Source organism: Canis lupus, chromosome 36, assembly GCF_003254725.2.
Source record: "Canis lupus dingo isolate Sandy chromosome 36, ASM325472v2, whole genome shotgun sequence".
In the NCBI taxonomy this organism is placed as follows: Eukaryota; Metazoa; Chordata; class Mammalia; order Carnivora; family Canidae; genus Canis; species Canis lupus.
The window spans coordinates 22,630,296-22,646,122 of record NC_064278.1 but is presented as its reverse complement, the minus strand read 5'-3'; the positions used below and the strand labels follow the sequence as shown (position 1 = coordinate 22,646,122).

The window sequence follows — 15,827 nt, the reverse complement described above, 5'->3', positions numbered from 1 at the left end:
GTTTAACCACAGTAATAAAAATAATAATGATAATGATAATAATGATGATGATGATGGTGATGGTGATGGTAACGAATGGCTTTCCTAAGGAAGACAGAGGGGTTATTCTCGGCAGGGTCGTAGGGAATGACCTCACACGGGAGCCCTGAGAGTCCGGAACTGTGTGCTCACACGCAGTGTAGACAAAACAGAGCAGAAATTGCTGGTGGAGGGAGAGTCCTCAGCTCACGGCTTGGGGGACCCGGGGGCCTTGCGGGCGGAGAGCAGGCCTGTGTCTCCCGGCCCCCGCGAGGCCTGCCAGCCGGGGTCGGGCGGGGGCGCCCAGGCGCGCGGATAGGTGCTCCCAGGTGCCCCCAGGTGCGTCCAGGCGCGCGGACAGGTGCTCCCAGGTGCGTCCAGGCGCGCGGACAGGTGCTCCCAGGTGCGCCCAGGCGCGCGGACAGGTGCGCCCAGGTGCGTCCAGGCGCGCGGACAGGTGCTCCCAGGTGCGTCCAGGCGCGCGGACAGGTGCGCCCAGGTGTGCCCAGGCGCGCGGACAGGTGCTCCCAGGTGCGTCCAGGCGCGCGGACAGGTGCGCCCAGGTGCGTCCAGGCGCGTGGACAGGTGCTCCCAGGTGCGCCCAGGTGCGCCGCCGCAGCCCTGACCCCCCGCGGGCCCGGGCGCCGGTGGAGTTAGAGAGCCCTAGGCGCGCACCTCCGTGACTCACCCGAAGCCTTGGCTTTTCTGTTTTGCAGGCGCGGGCAGCAGGTGCGTGGGCGGCGGAGGCCCCGCGCGCTCGGCGCCCCAGGCCCCCGGCCCCGCCCCCGTCCCCGCCGCCGGGCCGCCCCCCGCCCCCGGGCCCCGCCGCCGCCGCCGCGGAGGAGGAGGAGCGCGCCCGCCCGGGCCCGGGCCTCCGCGGGAGCCGCCGCAGGCCGCCGCCCGCCGCCTCTGCCCCCGCTCCCGAGGCCGCGGGAGGAAGCCTTCGGGGCCCGGTGCAGACGGCGTCCCCGCGGGCCCGAGCGGAGCTCGCGGTGGGGCCCCCGGGACGCCCGGCACACGGGGCCGCCTCGGGCCGAGGGGGCGCGGTGCACGCGGCGGCGGCCCGGGGGAGCTGGCGGGGGCCGCGGGACCACGTGCAGGGCCCCGGTACCCCACCCCCGCCCCGAGGCGGGCTGCTCGGGGCCCGGGCGGCGGCCCCGCGGGAGGAGGCGGAGGGCGCAGCAGCCGGCGGCGCTGGGGCCGGCCGTGCGCGCCAGGCACCCGGTTTCTCCAGGCTCCTGTCTAATGTAACTGTCACGGAAGGTTCTCCAGTGACTTTGGAAGTGGAAGTTACAGGATTTCCCGAGCCTACACTGACCTGGTGGGTAGCCTATAATGACAAGTCATACACGCATTGAACCACCGAGCAACCATTCTGGGTGCGCTGACTTAAAGCTTGGGGGCGGGGGGGGGGGGGCAGCTGATTAACGTTGTGCAGCACTGCAGCCCTCAGGACTCACCCCAGCCCCCGGCCCCCCTGCAGGCGCTCAGGCCTAACACCCGCCAGCAACGAAAGGAACCCGTAAAATCATGACTTAACCAACTCCGAAAGCACTGTAGCTTAGCTGTGCTCTTGTGCGGCTCCTTTTCCTCTTTTTTCTTTCTGGTATTAGTTTAACATTCCACATTTCTGAAGATTGTGGGTTGAAATTCTTTCCTATTGCTTATTTCCACATAAGCATAACATTTTCTTAGTCTAACCTCCCATATTCAATTAAAACGCAAAAGAATCGGGTTCCCCCCCCATTTCTTTTTGCCTATTTCATCTTTTCCCTCTTCCCAACAGAGTCACCCATCATTTTTGTAATATTTGTGTTTGTTTCACTAAGATTTCTTTCTATAAATGCCTTCAGTGTGAGAGAGGGAATAAAAATATTTCTTTCACAGTTGCTCCCAGTGACAGGTAATAAACCCATTTTTGAAAGGTGGTGTAATAACTGAGCCGTGAACAATAGGATTTCCCTCTGGAGACATCATTATTTTTTAGCATATTTGTTTTAATAGAAAGTAAACTGAAGAATACAGGTTATGAATCACTGTTTTAAAAGTAGTTCTCGCTTTCTCGATTACATGGGTTTTTTCTAAACATTTAGATATTTTTCACCTGTAAGTAGATTTATCTGAGAACAAAGTTATAAATATATGAGACTGAATTCATACTCCTAAACTAAGTAAAATAGCATTTATTTATCACAATATTTCAGTAGACACTAAATTAAGAGTTTCAACTCCTGCGTGTGCCCACTGATGATACTTGAAGTGTGAGTTGGTTAACTAAAGAATCTATGAGAAAACTCGGGTCTCTCAGATTATTATTTAATATTATTAAAATTATATTATTATTAAAAGATTCTGCATTTGTGCTACCGTGCAGCCATTTGTGCTTTTGTTTTATTATATTGTTTTTACAATTGCATGGTTTTTTATAGATCAGAAATTTCATATTTATGAATTTAGAAAATATTTTACTCATTATTAAATACCAGTTCACCCCAAAGAAAAACGTTGTCTGCAGTATTTCTTGGTTTTGTCCACACAACAAATAACTTGGCTAGTATTTATTGTTGAAGAATCATCACCATATTGTGAAAAAATATCTTGCTTTTGGATTTACGATGATTTTGCTCAATTATCACCTAGCAAGCTCTTAGAATCCTACATTCTTTGGACTCCCATGAAAATGCAAAATTATCACATAGGCAATGGGAATAGAAAATTATTCAGGTTTGTTACCACTCCTTAGGTGAAGGAACACGGGTATAAATAAACAAGAATCGAGAATATACAAAATAAATTATTTGCTTTCTAAAAAGAGGCAGCTAAGTACTCATGTTCATAGGAAACTTTTAGAAACATGTCAACAGTAATAATCCAATTACATAAATGCCTTTTGTAATTAGAAGTCATTTTTCTTCTAATGAAATTAATTCATAAAAATTAAATGAACTCATTTCACTAGGAAATGTGTAAGTAGCTTCCTCTAAAACAACGTATTGGAATTCTCACATGGATCTTGTGGGGTGAATATGATGGGATGGATGAGCCTAACTCCAATATGGACTCCCAGAAGTCACAGCTGCTGTTCCATAGTGGCTGAAAGAATGACACAAGCCAAACAGAGGGGTGCCATTTCACACTGTAGGTAATTGTTGCCATAAGCAAATGGTGGCCCTCTGTGACCAGGTGATCTGGGTTTGTGTGTGTGTGTGTGTGTGTGTTTTGTTTGTTTGTTTGTTTGTTTAGAGAGGGAGAGAGAGGGGTGAGGGAATACAGAGGGAAACAGAGAATCCTGAGCAGGCTCCAGGCCCTGTGCAGAGTCCCACATCGGGCTCAATCTCATGACCCTGAGATCATGAACTGAGCCAAAATCAGGAGACCAACACTTAACCAACTGACCCAGGCAGGCACCCTGTTCTGGGATTTTTTTTAGGAGTAGGATATCTGAATTTTCACATGCAATATTCCAACTGTTAAATGTTGTCAAAAAAAATTCAATTTTTTTGAAAATACAGTCTGACCCAATCAAGCATTTCTCTGGCCACAAGTCTCCAACCTCTGCTTGAAGATTGAACAGCCCCATTGGAATCTGTGGTAGCTGTAAAGTTCCTGCTAACACTAGAAAGAGAATATCGCAGTGGTAATGGGCTTGTTTGCAATGGTTTTTAGAACTTGGAAATGATGTGAATATACAGTGATCCTGACTTTCAAAACTGACTCTCTGCTTCAGGTACAAGAAGGGCCAGAAATTGTCTGCAGATGGGCACTTACAGGTTTTACACAAGGAGACAAGACATTCGGTGTTCATTCCAAAGGTATGTGAGGCAGACGCAGGCCTCTATGTGGCTCGGGCCCAAAACTCTAGTGGCATTCTCTCTTCCAATGTCATCCTCCACGTGACAGGTAACCACAGGCCGCCAATCACAAGAATAAACTGGATAACACTGTGTGTCATCTATATCAGTGTGTCCCTAATGTACTGGGTACTCACACAGTGACTGCGGGGTTGGCACCCCCAGACATCATTCTCACGAGCCTAAAGAATGACACCGGAGTTGTTTATTTTCCTGCATCTCCCACATCTTCCTGCATCTCTCTTCCAAGTCTACCCCAACTCTGGCCATTTTGTTTGTTTGGCTAGTACGCTGCTCAGTGAAATAATCACATTTTCTTTAGCGTTTCAGTATACTTGAGGAGCCTGGTAAATTATTAGTAGAGGATACGCATACATTTTTGTATTCTAGAAAGAGATGTGTTCAATATAAAGCCCAGCAAAATCACACTATATTTAGTCCCTCCACATGTAAGAGCATGTACATCAAGGCTCACATCGGTGGAGAGATGTGAGTTAAATTTCAAATCCAATTGCTTGATAATGTGTTTTTAATTGTACTCATAAACATCTCTTTGTAGAATAACAGTAGAAATATTGAAGTGAAGCTGCCATTTACCTTATTGCATAAGCTGCCCTTTCTTTGTGTTTCATGTCTTGATCTCATTTGTTGAAATACATTCTATGTAGTTTCAACCTACCCAACCCTCCTAAGTCTGAGGAGGCCACTGTAGATGATCATTCCTCATGCTGGTCTCACGGGGTTTCACAATGGAGAATAGATGTGCTGTCAACTTCAGATGGAGTTTCAAAGTTCTAGCAGCGGTGCACGTCATAGAGCAAAACAGAGCACAAGCTGTAGATGGACCAACATAATTCCTGCTGTGCCACTGTCACGTTTTGAGCAACCTTCGTCCTGCATCTTATCTTGATTCTGCTGCTGACCATTTTTTACAGCGTGTGGTAAAGACAACTCAATGCCTCAGTTTCCCATTTGGAAAAATGGGTTCATCATCTACCTCTCGGGCAATTGAGAGTTTTCATGTCTTATAAAGATTTGGAAAATGGAAAGCATCCTATGAAGGCTGAGAGGGATTACATCGTTTGATGCGATTTATCGTTACACTGCTTTCTGCCCACTATTCTTGTTCAGATGCTGTTTCTTTAGAATATTAAAGGAGTGGTATTTATTAGTCTGTGATTTCCAACCTTTCTCAGGTGGGAAGATGATGTTTTATGAATTGGGGTTTAAATTCCTTTCTAATTTCTTAACACTACGTCTTTTTCAAAGACTTGAAATTGAAACTAGAAGGATGCACTTAGTATTATCTAAGGGGGAAAGAGTGTAATAAGACAAAATAAGGTGAATTCTATCCTTTTCTTATAATTATCACTGTAATATTGAAGAATGTTCTATGCATTTCTGAAATATATTATTTAGAAAAGCAGACTTTTTTTGGTTCCTTTAAAAAATAAACATAAATGAGAGAAGCATTTGTTTTTAAGTTTTAAACATAGCCTTGTCATGGTAGGGCAAAATCTTTAGTTGAAAGCATAATTTATTATAGATTTTTGATGAAGGGAAGAAATTCATTATGTTGCTGCGAGACTGTCTAGAATATAAAAATATTTAAGTAATATATTCAAGTTAATATTAAAAAGTTACTGAATGTTATCTGAATATATGAAATGTGTGTTTGAGTAAAGTTAACGTATTTTTTCTGTGTACCATTTTAATTAAACAATTAAATCTCTTAATTTCCTTCCAATTTTGACAGAAACCTATTTAAAGTTTATGTACATGATGTCCTAGGAAACTCATAGTCTCTTAAGTTTCCTATCCTTTTTGTCCATTTTCACATATTTAACATATTTGCCTAATTGCTATTTCCATGTAGAAACTAAATAGTAAAATCTATTCATGTCCAAAGAGGGCAGGCAGGCAAAACGAGGTATCAAGTTCTTTTCCCACTCTCTCTTTTTTGTTAATTTAGTAAGACTTCCCTTCCCACTTTGTCAACTTCGTTGAATTTGTGGCTTCAGGTTGTTAGGGCATGGGGGTTGCTTGTTTGCTTTACATGTTGCCAGTTAAAGGCTAATCCTTTGGGATCTATCCATCTAAATAGATGGATAGTTATCTCTATCCATCCATGGCATATGACTAAATAAGGTATAAACCCCTGATATATTTGATGCATATACCAAATATAATATGTATTTGACATATATGTCAAATATATGTATATACACACATGTATGTACACACACCTGGAGCTCAAATATTGGGAAAAAGCATTGTGCTGATATTTAAGATACAGTTCAGCTGTCTATCTATATATCAGTCTATCTGTCCATCCAAACATCCATCCATCTATCTATCTGGTTATCTCTCCATCCATTTTCATACCTACCTACCTATCTAGCTACCAATTCTTTTGGATTATCAGTTGACTATCTAGTGATTTACACAGTAGTGAAGAGTAATTAGCTATTCAGTTATTCTTCTAGTTGTATTTTTATCCCAAAGACTTAAGTGTGATTTTCCTTTTACTAGGATTTCTGCCTTGACCAAAGAATTCTCCTTAAAAAAGTATGAACTAAAATTATTTATTAAAAATAAAAACCTAGGAAATTCAAATGATGTCTTTATATATAGTTTATGCCCATTTCTTCTACAGAAAATTCTGGACAGTTAATAATATTTAAAAAATTCTCAACAAGAAAATGTGAATGACAGAAGATTAGAAGGAACATGTACTTGACACCTTGAAGAAACACAACACAAAATGTGTTTTAAGCTTCCTTAAAGGCAAAATCATTGAGCTTTCCAGTTCTGAATATTTTATAAAAAGTATATAAATATTTGGCAGTAAAAATTTTTTTCACGCTCAATTCCAAGAGAAATTTACTGCAGGAACCCTTCCATTCAAATCTCTCTGTATTCTAAAATATCTAAAACCTTCGGAAAAAGAAGCAGTAAATGATTGGTTATTTCATTCAGTAATGCTAACCATCACTTATAATCAAGATGCAGCCTTAAAGCAGATTATTGCAAGAACCTTCTAACCACTTGACTCAGGTTTAAATTTCTTCAAGTGATACACAAAGCCCTTTAGTACCTGGCCTCCCCTTCCCAATCTCTGTTCCATCCCTTCTGATCCCCCCAGAAAGTGAAATTTTACTTCAGGTTTTTAACTTCTCATGTTCTTTCTTCTCTCCAGTCCTTTCTTCCTAGAACTCCCTTACTATAGTCTAACCTATCTTTATGTGGCTTAACTCCTGCATATCCTCCTTGGTCTGTTTGAGACACACCTTCTCCCAGGAAGCCTTCTGATCCATCAAGTCCAGTGTAGATGTTCCTGCCATGTGTGTTGTCAACACCTGAGCTGCCCATGTCATGTCCCTTGATACATAGAATTGAAATTGCATGTTTGAACATCTGTCTCCTCTGGCTAGAATGTGAGATATTTGTCGGCCAGCTCTGTGACAGCCCTGTTCATCATTATACTCCCAGCACCTAAGACATAGTCATACCCAAAAATATTTTTTGAATTGTTGTTAGAGGTAAGCAAAGATAAATCTAGCTTGTTTTTTTCTTTCTTTTTCTGGAGAGAGGGGGTGGGAGAATGTTAAAAAAGAAAAGATGTATTTGTTACCTGATTATTCCTTCTTATTATGGATGTTGGCCAATCAGAATCAGTTTCTAGTCATGAAGTCATTGTAGGCATACTACAACGACTATGTCCAAAATGCCAAGCCAGAATGTATGTACGTCTTCAGAACACTACACAAATTATCAGTATTTTATTATAGTAATCAATAATCTCAGTTATCTGGTTGTGTACAGAGCTTATTTGCAAGGAGCATTTCATTCATATGTGTAAATATTAAAAAAGCCAAATCCAAGAATTTAGATTTTGATTTCCAAATGAACAAAGGAAAAAATATTGCATCTTGTTCCACTTGTTTTGTTTTTATTTATGACAGTTCCCTACTAGAAATCGCCATCTGAAGCTTTTGACATTCCTGTTGTACGTACATTATTTTAAGTGTGTCCATGAAATAAGTTATTTGAAACAAGATAAACTATATCCTCCTAGTATGCTCTGATATTGTGCATGTCAATGCATATGCCAAAGCATGACAGACTGTTTTCCATTAGCAGAATCTTGAACTGTATCAAAGAGCCAAAAGATTTGCATTCACTAAATGAAACAGTGTCCTGCTTAAAGCAACAACAATTCATTTTCTCTACTCTCATTACATGAGATGAGATTTGAATGTTATCAGCTGTGTATGAATTCAGCCTTAAAATGGAAAGCACAAAGCTGCTAATTTGGCTTTTACCCATGAATCCCCACATCACTGCTCCTTATGTTGGTGAGAGTTTATAGAGCATCATCAACCCAAGAAGCAGTGGTGAAGGTTGGATGCATGACATTCCTCCAGATGAACAAATTCTTGATCCTGGAGTTTGAGTGTTTGGCCACATAGCAATTTCTGCTGTTTAATGGCAGTTTCATTTGTATAAGCCAGGACCTGGCAAATCCAATTCTTTGGATTCTCCTTTTTATATCATAAAATTAACACCCCATTTTCCCAAAAGGACAAAGGAATACAAAGAGTTGTATAGACAAGAATGTTGGTGTGCATATATTTCTAATTAGCACAATAAAGACTGGCTGAAATAGAAATATATTTTAACCACAGAAATAGCTGGAAAACATTTATCCAACCTGAGTTTTCTTTAAACCAGAGCAATAATAGTTACATATTTTGACGTTTTCAATCTGTATTCAGATGGCTCCCTGCTATGGCTTTTCCCATTTAGGACCCACTTAAATATCAATACTTGTGAAATAACTGCTCCAGACCTAGCTAATGAAATAAACTTTTCCCTTTGACATTCAACAACTGTTCTTTTCCAAGAACCTTATTGATCCAAACAACTACAAAATGGTATTTTTATCTCCTGTTAGCATTAAAAATAATATAATGAAATCTTTTGAAGATAAAAATTCAAAGGATGAAATAAAAAGAAACATAATTTATTCATGGTGAATAGTCTCCAACCCATATTATTCTCATGACGCCAGAGAGCCTTTCTTTGCAATAAGTATAATTCAAACCCACATGCAAACAAGCTATTGGCAAACAGGGCCACTGGAAATGGAGACAAAAGTAGGAAACCAGTTACCTGGCAGGATCGGAAAGGCTAAAATAAATGCCCATCTGCTCCAAAGTGTCTTCTCTTGCAGCCATTGCCACATCAACTCCCAGAGGCCTACCTTTGATTACAGTTAATGTAGCTCCAGAAGATGCCTCTTGAAATGAATATTTATCATTTCTATTACTCTCAAAGGAGTAATAGAATTTCTCATCATATCCTGATCTCAGTTATCAGATTAAATAAGAAAAAAAATAAATTCTTGTGAGGAAATGGGATATGCACTAATCTGGAAGAGTTGTATGCTATGTTCCACTAAGTGTTGCAGAATGTAGGACAGGAAGGGGAAAATAGCCAAACATCAGGGTGATGTGTCAGCTGTGGGTTTCATCCTCCCTCTCACTGTGAATTTCCCATAGATTCAGGAAATGAATGCATGTGGGGAGCCTCTGGGAGGGAGTGAGAGCCCGCAATAAAATGTGTCTGCATGACATTTTTTGTTACCCAAGTAGAGGACTGGACTGGACTGAATAGCGTCAGGGTGGCCCTAAACCCAGTGACTTGTGTTCTTATAAGAAGACCATAACAGACATGGAGGCAAAGGAGACACACAGGAAAAGGCCATGTGATAAAAGAAACAGAGATTGTTGGCATTGTCAGCTTCTGCAAGCTATGCAACACCAGATATTATAACATAAGGAACAAGAAGAGACACTAAACTATTCTTCCCCCAGAGACTTCAGAGAGTTCATGTTTCTGCTGATGCCTTGATTTTGGGCTTCTAACCCTCAGAACTGAGAAAGAATAAATTTCTGTTGTTTTAAGCAACCCAGTGTATGGTTCTTCGTCATAGTAGCATCAGGAAACCAACACAAGGACCATGTTCTAGAAAAGTCCAGTTAAGTCTTTCTTTGGTAAAAAAAAAAAAAAAAAAAAGGAAAGACAAAGTTAGCCATGGAAGTTAGCCAAAGGAAGCCATGGTTAGAAATGTGAACCAAAGGATGAAGGTGCGGTATGACACAGTGTAAAGAAGAGAGTTCAATAGATGGTACTACTAACACCTAAATATTAGGATATATATGACCCTAAAGAGCACTATCAATCAATTAGATCCAATTTACATACACATTCTTCTTAAGCTCACAGGGAGCATTCACCAAGATAGACCATATTCTTGCCCATAGGACACACCTTACTTAAATTTAAAAGAATAGTAACCATACAAAGCATGTTCTCAGATCAGAACAGGATTAAACATCAGAAAGATAGCTAGAAAATATTCACAAATATTTGGAAACTAAACAGTACACTTCTAAATAGCACATGGGTCAAAAATAAAACTGAAGAGAAATTTTTAAATATTTTGGAATATACAAAAATACCTCAATACTGACGACTGTTAAATATTAAAAGCCTAATGAGGGAATGCTATAAGAAACTCCAAGCCCACAAATTTGATAAGTGAGATGAGATGTATCAATTCCTTGAAAAATATAAACTACCAAAGCTCACAGAAGCAGAAATAGCCTGAATCACCCAATATCTATTTAAGCTATTGAATCAATAATTAGTAAACTTCCAAAAAAGAAAGTTCTATGTGCAGATGGTTTCACTGGTAAACCTACCAAATATTTATGGAAGGAATAATACCAATTCACCACAATCTCTTCAAGAAATAGAAGTAGAATACTTAAAACTCATTCCATGAGATCAGTATTGCTCTTCTACTAAAACCAGGTAAAGATATTAAAAGAAAGGAAAACTATAGTCAATATCTCTCATGAATATAGTCATGAACATTCCCCACACAGTACAAACAAGTCAAGTACGACAATGCAGAAGTCAAATTATATGCACCAGTGGGATTTGTCCCAGGTATGCAAGGCTGGTCCAATATTCAAAAATCAATCAGTGCAATCCACCACATCTACAGGCAAGAGAAATCACATGCTATGTCAACTGATTCAGGAATAACATTCGACAAAATTCAGCACGTGTTCATAATGACTTAAAAAAACTCTCAAAATTAGCAAGAGAAGAAATTTCCTCAACTTGATAAAGATCATCTACAAAAATCCTGTAATTAACATCATACTTAATGGCAAGAGACTGGACATTTTGCCCCTAAGATTGGGAAGAATGTAAGAAGGTCTTCTCACAACTCTTACTCAACATTGTACTGAAAGTCCTAGCTAGTGAATAAGACAGGAAAAGAAAATAAAAGTTTCGCAGTTTGGAAAAGAAGAAATAAAACTATCTTTATTTGCAGACAGCATCATTTTCTATGTAGAAAAATCCCAATGAATCTACCAAAAACTCTTGGAACCAATTAGTGAGCATCGCAAGTTTATCAGAAGCAGGTCTGCAACAACTACATCTGGGAAAAAGGCAGGGAGTTAGCAACAAATGAATCACAGTGAATCAAGCATTTTCAGAGGTAGGGATAAGGGCAGGCAACATAAATTTGTCCCTTTTCCATAAATTTGTTACATCATGGATATTTGTCATCTACTTGCAATATTTCACACTTGATTTTTCCTGCAGCTTTCTATGATATTTTGGGGATTTCAAAAGAGATAAATTATTTGAAGAAGATGATGCTCACCAGAGCAAGGGGATACTTGATGTGGAACATAAATAAAATTTGATCATTTGCTGGCTGTTGTCATTATCAACAAACCAAAGGAGAAAAATTAGAAAGACATTGTAATTATACCATTGTAGAGCTTAGCTTTCTTCAACAACAGCAATTTTAATATTAGAAGAAAAAGAACCCTTTTAGCCTCTGACATCAAATCCCAGAGTGGACGATTTATTAGCTGGTACTCCGCTACACTGCAAGAGTGAAGGTATCTTTCATGGATTAGTACTTTCCTATCAGCAAGGGTGAGCTCATACTGCTAGTATATTTTTAAGACTTTTTGATGGAACCCAGAGCTAAAATATGTCAGACATTGTGTTATACCTTTAAAAGTAATCAGTTCTATAAAATCATATCTTGGTCTACTAATTAATTGAGGGATAGAATACAAATGACTACTTTGGCACCTACATTAATCGGAAACTTCAATGAAACTAATCCTTTTGTATTTTCTAAATGTTAACTGTAAGTGCTTTCTTTATTTCCATGTTCTTGAAGGTGACTTTTGGTCATATAAAACAGAATGGTATTATACTTTATCACTTAAAAGAAAACCAGCTGATGTTCCACAAAGCCAAGTACTGAAATTGTATTTTATCAAAAGCTTTGTAAAGATAACTATATAAACAATGAAGTACTGTTAAGATCCCATCCACAACTTAGAAATGGATATTCAAGCAGAGAACTCATTGTAGTTGTTGTTCAAACCTATGGCAACACATTATATATTTGAACAAATATTAATTTACTATTACAATTAAAAATGTATCATGGAAAGTGTACATGTGCAAGTCAGGACCACAGTCTGAGCTACAGGGCCTAGTTTTCTTGGCATATGAGTCCCATTCTGTGCTCTGACATCTAACCTATCTAGCCCATCCGTCACAGGGAACATATCTCACAGGGAACCTTAGAATTAGGAATATCTATATGGTTTCTTTTGATGTGAGAAATTATCACTGATTGTCTCAAACACAGTTATATAGCACAGCATGTCACATGTCATTGTGAATTAATAAAAACCGTTTCAAGTGTTTTCACCACACAAGTGGGGTGTGTGTGTGTGTGTGTGTGTGTATGTACACCTACTTGTTAGTATGAGTTCTTATCTGTATGAATTAGGTAATATATAAAGTGCCCAGGTGATGCATGATGTAATGAGCTTAAAAAAAAAAAAAAAAACACTTCATGTTGATGGAACCAGTACTATGACCAACTGATGACCAAGAGTTAATGAAGAAACAGACTTTTCTTTTTTTAGCATGGAATAATACAGACAAGTATTTATATGCATCCTATAAGATAAAATACTCAGCCCAAATCCAGTTTTATAAATGTATAATTAAAAACTTGTGTATTTCAAACAGCATTCCCAGATAGTGGATCAAAACAGGAAAATACTATTCAGATCTGTATATACATCTATCAACTTCAAATATAAATCCACTTACATTCCTCATAGGTAGCAGTCCTAAAAGAGTTATTTCTAAATAGAACTTACAGGTGACTTTTATTTAAATGTACTATCATAAATCATGCTCAAGAAGCTGCTGTTGGGTTTTTTTTTAGTCCATTGGCTACTGTATTTGAATTTTCCATGTGAAGTACTGAATATGGTCTTTAAAGGTGGATTTCTCTAGCTTATTTCTTAAAGTTCTTAAAGCATATGTGATTATTTCAAGAACCAATGTTTTGTGTGTTCATTTCTTTTTTACTGCTAATGGTTTATGCATGTGGATAATGAAATGTGTATTATGTCTAGTAAGTACTTAGAAACAATAGAATTTGCTTACCTGTTTCTTTGCTCTACTGGGAGCTCCTTAAAATATAATGCAACATTAAATTTCTGTAGAAGTAATACATTTAATCTGATTATTTCATTCAGCCTCTTGCAGATAAGGGATGTTTATCCTTGTATAAATATTGTCTCACAAATGTTTTTAATTAATGCAATTGCTCAATTCAAGAGGAAAAATCATCATGGTGTTTAATATTTGATAGGGAATGTATTCCTATTTAACATCCCATTGTAGAATAGTGATCTGCTTTATAACATGACAGTAATCAAAGCAAGTGAAGACAGTTTTCTAAGTCAAATTTACTGATTTCTCACAAGCAAATACTCTGAGAGTGATAGAGTCCTGTTTGAAAATGAATTCGGATTTAGGCATCACATGTTTAATTACACAGTTTTGATGATGTGTGGGATTTAGACAACGCCACCAAGAACTCTGCAAAAGGGGTACCTGAAAGGTAGTGAACTTCTATGTTCCAAACTGAGAATGTTGCCCTACTAAGTCTCTCAGGGCCACAGCAGGCCAGGCATATTATAAAGTGCTTATCTGTTTGAAAATATGCCAGAGGTTTATTCTGAATGGGAAAAAGATATGCTCTTTATTTAAAAGTCCTTTGGGCAAAAAAATCAGAAACCACTTGCAGTTACACCCAGAATTATATGCCCCATCAATGAACATAACCTTTCTCTATGGAAAAGCACTAGCTATTGAATTCATTTCTCCTATACTTTCTTGCCATGTCATTGATTTTAAGGAGAAAATGTTTAGGAGAGATGTAATAATAGCAAGTTTGCTTTGCCAGGCATTAAGTCACTAATTTATGCTGCATAGATAATTTATTCCAATGGTCACATTAAATATTTTACAGGTTCATGAAATTCACTGAAATGGAATTCCATGTCAGACACAAACAGGACATATTATTTAACACAATATACAGGTGATATGGTAAGGACAAGACGACAAACAGTAACTATAACAATATTATGTAATGACAAATGGGATGAAGGATGGGAACCATTGTGGTGCTGAAGGGGAAATGCAAACCCATTTACAATCGTGTGTTAGTGTTCTTCTCTGGGGTGTTGGGTTCTTTATTTTTTTTTTTAAAGTATCCTCCTCCTTCTTTCTCTGTTCTCTTTTGAAATAAACATACACATATGCATGCACATCCATATGTACCTAGAAAACTCATATATGAATGCATCTAGTTGTATCTCTGTCCATAATGGTTGTCCTCAGAAAGTCTTACAAAGACTCCCTGCAAAAAAAACAACAAAAACAAACAAAAACAAGCAAACAAAACAACAACAACAACAACAAAAACAAAGACTTGCTGCAGGAAGTCATCCCAGGCCTCCTCAGAGTCTCCATATGACCATTCCACCAGGACCGACCCTGAGAATCCTTGGGCTAGCTTCAGGGAAGTTTCCTCCAGGTTAGTATGCAGACACTGTGATAAAAACCTCTCAGATTTAGCATGTGTGAGCCAATCTGCAAAATTTCAGATTGATAGAAAAAAGGAACATTTCTCATTGTGTATTTACATTTGGCTGCCACCAACCCTTTTATACCTTATTTTCTTTAAGTAAAGAGTTAATATAAAGTACGAGAAAAGTATCGTTCACAACTGCTATGGAACTACATATCCTAAAACATAAGCTGCTGTAAGTCAACTGCTTGATTTTATCTGCTGTCTTTTAAAGTCTTGCTACAGAGAACCAGCCGCAGCAGCATCACCTGGGAGCTTATTGAAAACGAAGAACCTCAGATTCTGTCCACACCTACTGAAACAGAAACTGCAATTTAGCAAGATTCTCAAGTCATTTTTATGCATATCAATGTTCGAGAAACACTGTTTTAGAAAATACCTTGGGTTTTAAAGAGTTCAAACCTTGAATGCAATAATCTCATACTGGTTACATCTGTGCTCCAAATTTGTAAGATTCAAAATGAAGAATTCAACATTGGTTTCCATAGAAACACTGGGGTAGATTGACAGATTTCTATAGAAGAAATAGTAAAAGAAGTTAAGAGTGATACCGCTCTGAGAGTGGTTGAGTCATGTTTGAAAATGACTTCAGATTATGTATCACATGTTTAATCAGAAAATTTTGATGACGTGTAGGATTTAGGCAATGCCACCATGAACTCTGCAAAACCAGAAGGTACCAGAAGAATAAAAAAAAAAAAAACAACTATATTCCAAACCCATAGTGCTGCTCAACCAAGTCTGATAGGGCCATAGCAGGTCAGGCATATTATAATGGCTTAGTGCTTGTCTGTTTGAAAATATGCCAAAGGTTTATTCAGAATAGAAAAAATATTCTCTTTATTTAGAACTCCTTGTGCGTGTGTGTGTGGGGGGAGGGGATC

General features: G+C 39.0%; 1 long non-coding RNA gene across 1 annotated transcript; it reads left to right on the top strand.

Moving 5' to 3' along the window:
• The first annotated feature begins 1,303 nt into the window (after positions 1-1,303).
• LOC125754420 (uncharacterized) lies at positions 1,304-13,513 on the top strand. The gene is made up of 3 exons (XR_007408581.1): positions 1,304-1,339; positions 3,746-3,830; positions 4,538-13,513. It is a non-coding gene; the product is annotated as an uncharacterized LOC125754420 (long non-coding RNA).
• Positions 13,514-15,827: the final 2,314 nt, after the last annotated feature.